Here is a 14,363-nt window from a genome sequence, read left to right on the forward strand (position 1 = left end):
ATAAATCGTATGATTTGTCCATTTACTTCAATATAAGCTCAAGAAAAGTAAATAGAGGTTCAATAAAAATTTGGAACGTAAATTCTCATATAATAAATTCAAGCTAGAGATACGAGAACTGCTCGTAGTTATAGTCGTTTATTCTTAATGCTCATAATTAAACTAGAGATAGTCAATTAAGTACTCTTGTTAGTGTGTGGGAAGAGATAACATAGAATCATTATTCGAGGTAAAATACTTGAGTTATGATTAATTAGTTGTGAATAGTTATATGCAATGGATTATTTCTTGATATAATTCATTTCCCTATTTTCCATATTCTCTTGTTTTCTTTTGCTTGTGAACTCATGGATCACTTTACTCGCTTTCTAGTTAGTTTTATCTTTGTTAGTTTTTAAATCATAAATCAAATGTTGAAAAATGTTTGGCTTAGCTTAGTTAGTGATAAACCTCCTACTTTCTTAAGTGTCTTTCATTATTTTTTGCAGAATTCGACCTTAATTCATAGTTGTATGTATAAATTATATTATGACGATCGTATACAGTTTCTTTTTAAGGAGTGAATACACTCATATACAATATTATACGCTACTATACAAAAATTGATTACATTTTCTTCCTTAAATCCAAGCATCATATCCATCCAAAACACCTCAAAAATTATATCAAATCACCCTAAGTTTCCGATTTAGTTTTTCTCAAACTATAACAATGATTTCCTATAGAGTTTTTACGAGCTACACCCCTAGCAAAAGTTTCTTTTATCTTTCATAAGGACCAACAAAAACAGAAAGGGGGCAAAAAATCTTCCAAAACACATTCACTTTATTTCGTTTTGCTTTTAGAACCACACCTTTTTTTTATTTCAATTTTTGCCATGGAAAGAACAATAAAGAATGCAGAGGAAGAAAACGACTCTATTGAGTTGTTGGGCTAATAGATAAAAGTAAATTTCAATTTATAGAAATCGGGCCAAATTAGGTAAGAAGGTAAAATATGGACGAATTTGGATAGCATTATTGTCTCAACTGGCAGAAAGTGTAATTATCTCATCTTTTCTTTTATTATTTAAATTGTTGAAGCGCAAAAATTATAGACCGTCAATTTTAGGAAAAAAATTTAAAACCACATCAAAATAGGAGTATTCGTGTGAATGACCCATTAGCAACCACCCAATGAGATCCTCTATCCATGTGGGCTAACCTGGTCTAGTCCAATTCGAATTGGCCCGGTTAAACTGGGCACTCGTCAAAAGTTAGTAATTGATAATTTAAACTCCAAACTTATAAAGTTCGGTCCAATATGATAATTACATATTAAATTTGGCATCGGCTCGATTGTAAAAAATTTGGCTCTTTGTGAGCCTATCTTAATCCAATCATCAACTGTAAAAAAGAGCATTTAACATTATTTAATTTTATATGATAATCACAACATTATAAGTCATAAGTTAACAACAACAACAACCCAGTGAAATTCCTACAATGTGGGGTTTGAGGAGGGTAAAGTGTACGCAGATTTTACTCCTACCAAGATAAGACGATTGTTTTCGAGAGACCTTCGACTCAAAAAAGACATAAAAAGAAATCAATTAAGTCATAACTCATATTTTTACAGATATTTTACACCATTACATACACACAATCACATAGAGAGAGTGCATGAGAAAGACATATCACATACTCACATTTTTCTTTTTTCTCACACACCTCACCCATGTGATCAGGACTGAACCAAAATTATGAAATTACTTCTAAATATTGTATAATTCATTAAAACTTTCAATTCGGCTCGATAATTTAATTTTAGGTGATTTATGTCCACCCTTAATATCCCAACATCATTGGAAAGTGAATAAATATTCAATTTTAGGGCGTAGTCGAAGTTTATAAACTTTGTGAGCTTAGTCATTTCATAATAACTCCAGAAATTTTAAATCGATCAATCGAAGAATACAAGCAGAAGTGCGATGTATATCAATGTATATTCCATTGTATATTTATATGTCCCACCCATATATCCGTATTTATCTCCATTGTATATCTGTGTATCACACGTACATATGTGATACCATGAAATTTTATATATGATATACATTTTATATACACGTAATACACATTATTGCAGTAATGCTTTCCACGTCAATTTTAGATATGATTTTTTTTGCTTCAAACCAGTCTAAATTACTTTTAATCTTCCTCAAATTTTGTATATAACTTCGTCTACGTGTTTCCAACGAATTCCAACTATACTAACTCATAAACAATTATTAAGCTTCATTTAAAGTCAATAATTTTGTGTTATCAACGAACTGTGGCAAAATCAATAATTTTATTAAAAGTATTTAAGATTATATATATTTAAAGTAATATTTACCTATATATTTAATATAATTTTATATATACACAATATAAATTTTTGAAAAAAAAATATACTTCAACTTAAATAACTATCCTTCACTGTATATGGCTACGCCACACCGGCCAACAGTAAAATACCTCTAAGTTGCTTCATAGTAGGAATAGGTCACAGGAGTAGTAATTACATTTTCTTAGGATCTAAATAAGTTGCAGCTCCTGCTTTTAGGTGTATAATATAATGAGCTTATTTAAATTATCGTTTACGTTCCACCTCTTATAGTATTTGTCTGAATTATATATAAATATTTTAATATTTTTTTGCTTGTGTATCAAATATAAGTCTTTATGTGCATCCATTTGTGGTTATGTGCTTGCCATACAGTTGGAATAAATTTATTAATTATGATAACATCAATAACCAAATGATTATTATCCTGCTATACTAATAATTGATATTTATAATAATTGCGTCATACAGAAAATTATTTATTTTTTCTTTCAGATTTACTCAAACTGAGACTATATAAATGATGGATGTCCATGTCACAAGAGTTTGATACAAATTAAAGGAAATAAGGCACGTAGATGATGATAAACGCATATTAGAATTTACAGTTTATGAATTTTATTATGGATTTTAAATAAATATAGTAATAATAGTTGGCAGAAATGCAAGGTAAGACTGCGTACAACAGATACTTGTGGTTGGGCCCTCCCCGGATCCTGCGCATAGCGGGAGCTTAAGTGCACCGGACTGCCCTTTTTTATAGTAATAATAGTTGGATTCATAATTACTTATATTTAATGAATATTTTAATAAATATAAATAATATATATGGATGAAAATTATTAACACACTAAATCCACCTAGGTAGACAAGTGAGAAACACAATATATGTATCACCATCAAGAAATGAAAGGGTTTCGGCAGTTGCTTCCAATTAATTATGTCGTAGATTGATTTAGACTTGGGATTTAATAGACCTCGTGAAGACTAAAATCATATAACGTGTAATAGCGTTTTGATAATGAGTGAAAACTTATATTTTGTCCGATTGATATATATATTTTTTTGTCTTTCAAAGAATTTATTCAAGTTAACTCAAGAAGTAAGAATTGATAATTGTAATTGAGGGAGCTGAATAGAAAAATTCTCTTCACACATGAGGCTAAGAATCAAGTTCTCATTAAAAGAAATTTCATTGAATATCTTTAAGGGAAAGTTATGTAACTACACGACTTAAGATAACATAATTTCTAAAAATTTCTACCATTTGATTAATTACAAAAATCTCCCTTTTCTTTCTCTCTCTCTTAGCATCCGGATGCATCCGCTCCGCCTTTCTCTTAACATTCAGATACATCAACATTGTTTTAGCATCCGGATGCATCGGATACATCAAAATTGTTAAATGTTGATGTATCTGATACATCACTGTTATGTATCTATAACTAAAATGGTTTGGTACTTATGTATCTTTTGCTATATATCAGGACGATGCAACAATGTATCCGTTAGTTCTAAAAAATTCGTGATTATTGTAATTTTTTAAAAAAATGGAATAGGATATAATTAGTATCTAAATTGTTGGATTTTTGTACTTAATACTTTTTTTAATTACTTAATAATTAATTGTAGATGTATATGTGAGTACATTTGGGTTGTCACTTGACTTATGCTAATAGAAAACAAATGAAAAATATCAAATTGTTATAAAATATATTAATTTAGCAATTTAAGAAGGAGAAAATAAGAAAAAGAGAGAGGAGAAGAAGATGGAAAAACGTATGTATTTGTGTGTGTGTTTTCTTGCATTACACAAGAAAGAGGTTATATTTATAGCCATAAAATGAGTAAAAATCAAGTGGGCAACTTGCCCACTTTTAAGTGGAGGCCACTTGTAAAATAACATCCATAATATAAAACTCCCCCTTGAATGTCTATATAAAAGAAAAATTATAGTGAAAGAAATTAAAAATAAAAAAGTGGGAAAAAAGCATAGTGAAAGAAAAAGAGTACACACATCTGGTAATACGCCTTGAATGTTGCCTCATTAAAAACCTTACCAGGAAAATCCAGTGGGACAAAACCTTGGTTAAGGGAAAAAGAGTGCAGTGCATATTTTACTCCCCCTGATGAAAATTTCATTTGATATTTTGGAGACGACGCATTGTCATCTTATATCTTAGTTTCTCAAAAGTTAATGTTGGTAATGACTTTGTGAATAAATCTGCAAGATTATCACTTGAACGAACTTGTTGTACATCAATATCACCATTCTTCTACAGATCATGTGTGAAGAATAATTTTGTTAAAATATGTTTCGTTCTGTCTCCTTTTATGAAGTCACCTTTCAATTGAGTTATGCACGCGACATTGCCTTCGAATATAATTGTGGGTACTTTGACATCATTTTCTATGCCACATTTTTCTTTGATGAACTGTATCATCGATCTCAACCACACACATTCTCTACTTGCTTCATGAATTGCTATTATTTCAGCATGATTTGAAAAAGTAGCAACAATAGACTGCTTTGTAGATCATCATGATATAGCAGTTTCTCCGTGTGTAAATAAATAGTCTGTCTGAGATCGAGCTTAATGTGGGTCTGATAAATAACTTACATCTGCATAACCAATAAGGTCTGCACAACCTTTGTTAGTATAAAACAAACTCATATCAATAGTACCCTTTAGGTATCGCAAAATATGCTTAATACCGTTCCAATGCCTTCGCATTGGGGATGAACTATACCTTGCTAGCAAATTAACAGAAAATATTATATCAGTTCTGATTGAGTTAGCAAGATACATAAGTGCACCAATAGCACTGAGATATGGTACTTCAGGACTAAGAAGTTCTTTATTCTCTTTTGGAGGTCGAAATAGATCTTTTTCCACTTCAAGTGATCAAACAACCATTGGAGTACTTAATGGATGTGCTTTATCCATGTAAAATCATTTTAAGATTTTCTTAATGTAGGCAGATTGGTGGACAAAGACCCCGTCTGCTAAATGTTCAATTTGCAGACCTAGACAGAGTTTTGCCTTTCCAAGGTCTTTTGTCTCAAATTCTTTCTTTAGATATTCAATTGCCTTTTGGACCTCTTTAGGGATTTCAATGAGATTTATGTCATCAATATAAACGGCGAGTATAACAAACTCTGATTCCATTTTCTTAATAAAAACACATGGACAAATGACATCACTTATATAACCTTCATTTATCAATTACTCACTAAGGCGATTATATCACATACGCCCTGATTATTCCAGATCATATAATGATCTTTGCAGTTTCATTGAGTACATCTTCCGAGACTTAGTATATGTTTCAGGCAATTTTAATCCTTCTGAAATTTTCATGTAAATTTCATTATCAAGTGAACCATAAAGGTAAGCTGTAACTACATCTATTAGATATATTTCAAGATTTTTATGTACAGCTAGAGTGATGAGATGTCGAAAAGTTATTCCATCCATAACAAGTGAATATGTTTCTTCATAGTTGACCCCGGATCTTTGAGAGAATCCTTATGCAACAAGGCATGTCTTGTATCTTATAATTTCATTTCTCTCATTTCGGTTTTACATAAAAACCCACTTATATCCAACTGGTTTTACACCTTCAAAGGTTTGAACTACATGTCCAAACCCCCCACATTTAGCAAGTGAGTCTAATTTTGATTGAATTGCCTTTTGTCATTTTGTCCAATCACATCTACGTCGACATTCTTCGACGGATTTAGGTTCAAGATTTTTACTATTTTGCATGAGGTTAAGTGCAATATTATATGCAAAAATATTATCCATCGTAATTTTTGATAGATCTAAATTTATCTCATCACCGATAGAACTTATTGAAAGTTCTTCATTAACTTGAGTCTTGGGTTCATTGATTTCTTTAGAAATATTAAGATTAATCAAATCTTGACCTTCTTTAGGAGGTTCTTGTGTAGTATCATCTTTATTATTCCTCACGTTTCTCTTTCTAGGAGTTTTATCCTTTGAACCCAATGGTCTACCACACTTCAGGCATGTTTGGAATTCAAAAGCTATGATACTAGTAGATGGTCCTTTTGGGACGTCAATTCGGATAGTCACATTCACTGCAAGAATATGTGATTTAGTTATCCGTTTCAAATCAGTAAATGCATCTGGCATTTGATTTACTATTTTCTTTAAGTGAATGATCTTCTATACCTCCTTCTCACATATGCAATTACGTGGATCAAAATGAGATAGTGATGAAATTTTCCACACAATTTCTCTTGCGGGTTTCTTTTTCTCTCCCCCTAATGGCGGAAAAGTTGTTTCATCAAACCGACAATCTGCAAATTGAGCAGTGAATAAGTCGTCAGTCAACGGTTCAAGATATCGAATTATGGAGGGTGAGTCAAACTCAACATAGATGCCCAACCGTCGTTGAAGGCTCATTTTTGTACGTTGTGGTGGTTCTATAGGCACATATACTGCACAACTAAAAATTCATAGATGGGTTATATTTAGCTCATAACCAAATATTAATTGTGACAGAGAGTATTTATGATAATGCGTCGGTCTGAGACTTACAAATGATGCTACATGTAAGATAGCATGACCCCAAACAGTAATTGGCAATTTTGCTTTCATTAGTAAAGGTCTTGCTATCAATTGTAGGCACTTAATAAATGAATCTGCAAGGTCATTTTGAGTATGAACATGAGCAATAGGATGTTCAATTTTTATCCCAATTGATAAGCAATAATCATCAAAAGATTGAGATGTAAATTCTCCAACATTATCAAGGTGAATGACATTAATTGGATAATCTAGGAATTGCACCCTTAATTTTATTATTTGTGCTAAAAACTTCACAAATGCTAGGCTGCGAGATGATAAGAGACACACATGAGATCATCTAGGTGGATGAATAGGTTCATATATATCTCCATGTATACGCTCTAAAAAGCCAGGAGATTCGATGCCAACCTTCAGGGTCGATGGTCTGGCAATTAATTTCCCTTGATAACAAGTAGCACATGAAAATTTATCATTTGTAAGAATCTTTTGGTTCTTTAACAGATGTTCAGTTGAAATTTCAAGGATTCGTCTCATCATTATTGATCCAAGATGACCTATTCGATCATGTCATAGCACAAATGTATTTAGATCAGCAAACTTCTGGTTTACAATCATATTTGCTTCAATTGCACTAATTTTTGCATAATATAGGCCAGAGACAAAGTTGATAATTTTTTCAAAATATATTTCTGGCCTGAGACACTTTTGGTTATACCAGGATATTCAGTATTCATTTCATTTTGTGTCTCAATATGATATTCATTTCTGTGGATATCTTTAAAACTTAACGAGTTTCTTGAAGATTTAGAAGAGAATAATGCATCGTCTATAACAATCTTTGTTCCCTTAGGTAGAAATATAGTAGCTCTTCCAGAGTCTTCAATCATTTTTGAATTATCAGAAATTGTAGTAACATTTTCTTTTCTTCTAAGCAAGTTGAAAAAATATTTTTCGTCTTTAAAAATGGCATGAGTTGTTTCACTATCAATTACACAAATATCCTCGTGATTGATCATTGATCCAAATAAAATTTGAAGCATATCCATATTTTTCTTCAAAAAGAAATAAAGTAAATATTATAATTAATATATGACTCACAAATTTTATTTATTTACATGGACTAGAAATATCATTTAGTACGCACAAAAAAAGGAAATTATTTTAATATTATTAGGCTTATCAATATTCATATTGTCTTCTGAAAAATTAAAAAAATCAGGTACATCCAGATACATAGGCTCAATATTATCTTCAGAGATAAAGTTTGTCTCCGGATTATTTTCTGCCCTCTTCAAGGATGCCTGAAATAGCTGAACCAGACATTTTGACGACCGACAAGTCCACGACTAGTGCCCCATACCTCCACATCTATGACATATACTTTCTAAATTTTTCTTTGGTAAAACTTCTAGCTTTTCACTCTTCTTTTTGTACTGCTGATCATTTCTCGGTGCCAGCTGAGCATCATGATTATAATTTCTTTTTTCAATCACGACCACGATCAAGACCATGACCTCTTTCTCGTTGGTTATAATTTATTTGATTCACTTCAGGGTGTGGCAAAGAACCAACGGGCCGACTATCATAATTTTTCATTAATAGTTCATTGTGATGTTCAGCAATCAGAAGGTGAGAAAGTAATTCAGAATATTTCTTAAAATCCTTTTTGCGATATTGCTGCTACAGGAGCATATTCGCGGGTGGAAATGTGGAGTATATTTTTTTAAGTTTATCTTGCTCAGTGATTTCTTCGCATAAATTTAACTGAGCTATAATTCTAAACAAGGCAGAATTATATTCAGTTATATTTTTAAAATCCATTAATCTCAGATTTAGCCAATCATAACGTGTCTGTGGAAGGATGACCAACTTCAAGTGGTCATATCTTTCTTTTAGATTCTTCCACAATTTAAGGGGATTCTTTAATGTAAGGTAATGTAATTTTAATCCCTCGTCAAGATGGTGGCAGAGAAATATCATGGCTTTGGCACGGTCTTAACTAGATACCGTATTGTCATCTTTGATGGTGTCTGCCAGAACCATCGATTCTAGATGTATTTCGGCATCTAATGCCCAAGATGAGTAGCTTTTTCCAGATATGTCAAGAGCAACAAATTCAAGTTTAGAAATAGTAGACATTTTAAGAAAATAAAATTCTTACCCATTTTGTTACCTTCTTAAAAATATAGCTCAAAGCGATGGAGGTTCGTGCTGATAACGTGTTATAAAATATATTAACTTAGCAATTTAAGAAGGAGAAAATAAGAGAGAGAGAGGAGAAAAAGATGAGAGAAACGTATGTATCTGTGTTTTTTTTTCTTGCATTGCAAAAAAAAAAGGTTATATTTATAATCATAAAATGAGTAAAACCAAATAGACAACTTGCCCACTTTTAAATGAAGTCCACTTGAAAAATAACATCTATAATATAAAACAAATATTTTTGTGAATGGCTAAAATCAAGATCGCTTTCAAGCTGACAGAAGAGCAATTAATGTGATACTACATAATTCTCCACTCAAATATTAAAGCTACACGTCATCTTATTTGAAGATTCCTAGTTTTAGGTAATAATAATATTAGGAACTAATTTAACCAAAAATAATAATATTAGGAACTAATTTAACCAAAAATAATAATATTAGGAACTAATGATTAATGGAGTATGTTTCTTTTTATATATATAAATAAAAAGGATTGCTTGATGGACAAAAGCACGTATAAATATTTTAGGTAAAATTTTTGACTTCATCAGCATTGTTAATGGTGGATAAAATTGGTTACATGTTTGCAAAATGAAAGTTCATCATATAATTATGGTCTTCTCGTAATGAAGTAAATATGGTAATTGTATTTATGATAGTTATGTAATTGTAATAATTAGGGGGGAAATTATAGTATTTTATTAGAAGCAATTATTGTAGTCCTATTTGGATAGAGAAGTCAAGTATAAACTATAAAAAGAAAAGATAATATTATGAATATTGAATAACAAGAAGGAAGAGGAAATTTCACCTAAAAGTGCATCTCTTTATTTTAACATCTCAAATCCTTGTTAATTGTTATATGCTCCATAACCATACAAGAATAAAATTATGATAACAATAAATCGAGCGATATGATTAGGGAGAATTCAAAAAGTTAACATACTCAATTTTCTTGCATTGAGATATGAAATTTTTATTTATGATGAGAATGTAAAATAAAGATTCTTTATGGGTATTTTTATCTTTTTTTTAAGGTAACTAACTTTTTCATTATTTGGAAGAGCTATGAAATTTGAGAGAGTGATTGATTTTAATAATTTGCATTTGAATCAGATCAAAATTGTTTTTAAGACAGTAACTTGTCACGACATTATATTTGTGACAATTTACTTATTGATTCTAATTATCCAATTCTGTATCAGTTTTTTTTTTTTTTTAGTTTTTCCAACCAACGTCCATAAGAAATAATATGTAATATAGGGTAGAGTGATGCTTTAATAATCATAGTGACATGTATTTCCATTTGATCAATCGAAACAAAAAAGGGGGAAACAACCCAACAGCACATGTTATATGTGCCTTCATAAACTGGTGATCTATTAAAAACATAAATAAAAATAAAAAAATCCAAAATAAATAAAGGTGGTTTTGGTAAGACTCCAATAATATTCATGTGTGCAAGGTGTACTCAATTTGCTGTTTACAGCAAGTTAATCCAATGTATCATACTCTGTGTTTGTTGGCAGGACTACAAATACTTTGCTAAAATTATATTCTCAAAAAATTATAAATAAATGATTTTGCTACCTAAAATCTTTAAATTTTTGTTTAGAACGATTTAATTCAAAAATTAATTACAAATATTGGAGGATGTATTTACTTAAATCTTTTTGTTTAAAGCAAAAGAGTAAAACTATAGTTCCAATAAAAGTTGTGGGTGAATAGGATTCTTTCAATTTTAAATAGGAGTTTCACATTCGACTCTGAATATTAAAAAAATATATATATTAATAGAGTGAGTACCATTGGAATATTAAATATGTGGTGAATAACCAAAAGGGAGAGAGAAGTTGTTAGGTGTCCTTCCTTGTCATTAGTTCTTAATTAATCAACTCCCAACATATTAGCAAATTAATATTCGTTAATCACCTCTTTAATTTATAATCACCACCATGTGCTTTGCCAACGTATTATCATCACCTCTATGGCCCTACTTATCAAATCATTAATCAAACATATATTCATCATTCAATTATTTTGTTTGAATTAACCTTCCAATCAACCCCCATCCTCATATATAAAACTCTATTTTTAGTCATAATATAAGTAGGTAAAAGTATTATTCCTATCTTTTATTGATGGATAATCCGACCCGGGGCGGATACAGGTTTATCTGGTCTTAGTTGTAAATCTGTATATACATATATATATTTTTATATATATTTATAAGAAAAGTATAAATATTAAACATAACACCCTTAGAAATAGTGAGCCTTGTGGTACCAATGGTTAAAGCTCAAGTTTACTATCATGGGGATGCAAGTTCGAGTCCTGTAGTTTTTTTCATAGATTACTATTTAAAATAGCGTTGCATCAAGAGATTCAAAATTCTGGATAAGCCTCTGATATTCCAACCTGTTGGTTGCATTTTGTTTTGGTTAAATTTTCAATTCAAGAAATAAAATCTATTTTCTAGTATTTGATAAATAAGTAAAAAAAAAGTTTTTCCAAAATCATTTATATCTAATCTAAAATACTATGAAAGTGGAGGCGAGGAGGCAAGGGTGGGATGGTCAATGGGTGGTGCGGTGGGGTGGAGTGTTAGGCGGTTGAGGATAGAGAGGAGACGATGAATTTGTTATATTATTTATGGAACTTATTTTTTTTCCTACTCTTAAGAGAGAAGTTATTTATTTTTTAAAAAAATTCTTAGTATAATTGCTAGGGAGATAGACAGACACAATCGCAGACATGTTTTATCGACTAGTTTTTCAAATATCAGGTTCACCAGCCTTTGATAGTTTGCCCTGTATTCTTATAATATTGTAACATTATGTATCATCGTTAGTGATAAAAGAATTTATTTTTTTGATCTTTCAGGATCATCTGGATTTGATTATACCAAGAGTACACATAAAAAACCTTATAATTCCATATCCGATCATGGAATCGATCAATCGACCGATCGATGTTGGGGACGGGAAAAGAGTCCTTGGGACATGTTTTATTTAGATTGTTTTAAGTTGAAAACTGTTTATAAGTTAAAAAAAAGTAGGTGCAAACCAATTTTTTTTTTTTGACTTATAAGCTGTTTTCAACTTTCTTAAAATAAGTTCATTCAAATAACCCCAACTATTTATTGGGGCTTATTTTAAGCACAAAATGACTTTAAGTTGACCAACCAAAAACTCAAAAAAAACTGAAAACAGCTTATAAATCAATTCAAACGGTCACATACATTTTAAACTTATTTTGCTTTTTAGGCACTACTACTATATTTGTTAGCCATTTTAGGTATTTTACTTTTACCTCCTAAATCGATCCTATGTTAAATAGTTGGGTTACCTCCTTTCTGCAAATCTGTCTTTTTCATCGGAGATGGGGGCGTTTTTTGTATTATTGGAGGAAAGTTCTGATCTATCCCCAGTTTGTGTATGGCTACCTTCGATAGAGTACCTGTAAATTCAAGATGGAACTAGGAAAAGTAATTGATGTTAACTTTAAGAAAATTTATAAGTATTTCTTCGATCTTGGGATTGATAAAGTTTAACTACTCTTTTATAATTAAATTGAAGTGTAGGGGGTCTCTAGCAATATAAACCCAACGTATAAGGTCAGGGTCGAATCCCACAAGGAACAATGTGTACATTATTGAAGAAATAAAGAATTATAAGCTACTAGTTTGTATCTGAAATAAAAGATACAGTTATAATATGAAGATATCGGTAACAATTTAAGATAAGTGGTAGAGGAAAACTAGGACAAAAGCCTTTTCAAGGAAGGATATCAATGGGATTTGGAAATGGGAAGTCAATCATCATCTATACGATCCATTGCATATTAGTTTCATACAATCCCAATTAATTATAGGTCAAAAAAAATCAAATATGCCTTGGACTCTCAATTACCCACCTATATCTCTCGATTATAGGCAAGTATTTCTCAACTAGTTCTCTCGAACCTAGCTAAGTGTCAACAAAGTTAATCCAATTTTAGACAATGCAAGGGTTTTACTATTTCTATCTAGCTCAAACCCAATAAATGATAAATTAATATTTAAATTAGAACCAATCAATATTTCTCAACCTCAATTGACTCTTTCAAGTTCAATCAAAGTAAATGGGCAAGTACTGGGACTGATCAATTCCATTAAAAAACAATTAAAGCATGAAATTGATTAGATAATCAAAGACCCATTTCATATATGAGAAAATATTCAACTACTTACAAAAGTACAAGATAAAAACCAACTCAAATATTGTTTATCACTAACACAATATTCAAATCATCAAATAACAACACGCCTATAATTTAAGCATTACAAAGTAAAGAGTTGAAGAAAGGGTGAAAAATAGTTACAAATCAAGCATTCAATCTTCACTTCAAGGTGTTGATTGAGGAACCTTGCTCTCAAAGCTATGTCAAAAGTTCATAAATATCCCATCCTGTTTTTTCAAATGATTGTGCATGAGTGTATTATCAAATTTGGGATCAAAAGGAGGAACTTTTAGAATTGCCATGGACCTCTGGCTGAATTACTCTTCGCGGTAGCGAGAGTTTGACCGCAATCGCGACCTCCTACCAAGAAATCACGATCCTTTGACTACGCGGCCACGATGTACTATTTGTTGCTAGTTCTGATTTTCCATTTTGCCTCATTTTCACTTGGTTTCTTCTTCTATCTTCCCCGTCAACTTTATATTTCATTATCCTACAAAACATGAAGAAAACCACGTCAAAGGCACCAATTCTCAAATAAATAAAGCAAAAATATAAGCTTAAAGATAAGATAAATTGGTAAAAACACCCATATTGGGTCTTTTTCTTGACTTTCCTAGTATAATTAGATTTTTCTTTTCATAAAAGAAAAACACAATGTCTCCATATTTGGCTAATTATTTTTCTTATAGGAAAAAGTTTATGACTCTATAAATAGAGGCTTATTCCTTCTAATTACTTGGTAGAATTCACAATGTAGTCCTAGGGGCTTTGAGAGTTTTGTGTAGGGGAAGAAACGGTGAGACACAAGCAATGGCGGACCCACATGGTGTCTAGGAGGTTCATTCCTTCGACGAAAAATTATACTATTTATACATGGTTAAAATATTTTTTTATGTATAAATAGTAGATATCGAACCCCCTTCAGCTAGTTCGTGTGTCTACTTTTTTAGATTTTGACCCCCTTATTAAAAATCCAGGTTCCGCCACTCACACAAGTGTTACGTTAGCA

Source organism: Solanum dulcamara, chromosome 12 (genome assembly GCF_947179165.1).
Source record: "Solanum dulcamara chromosome 12, daSolDulc1.2, whole genome shotgun sequence".
Taxonomy (NCBI): domain Eukaryota; kingdom Viridiplantae; phylum Streptophyta; class Magnoliopsida; order Solanales; family Solanaceae; genus Solanum; species Solanum dulcamara.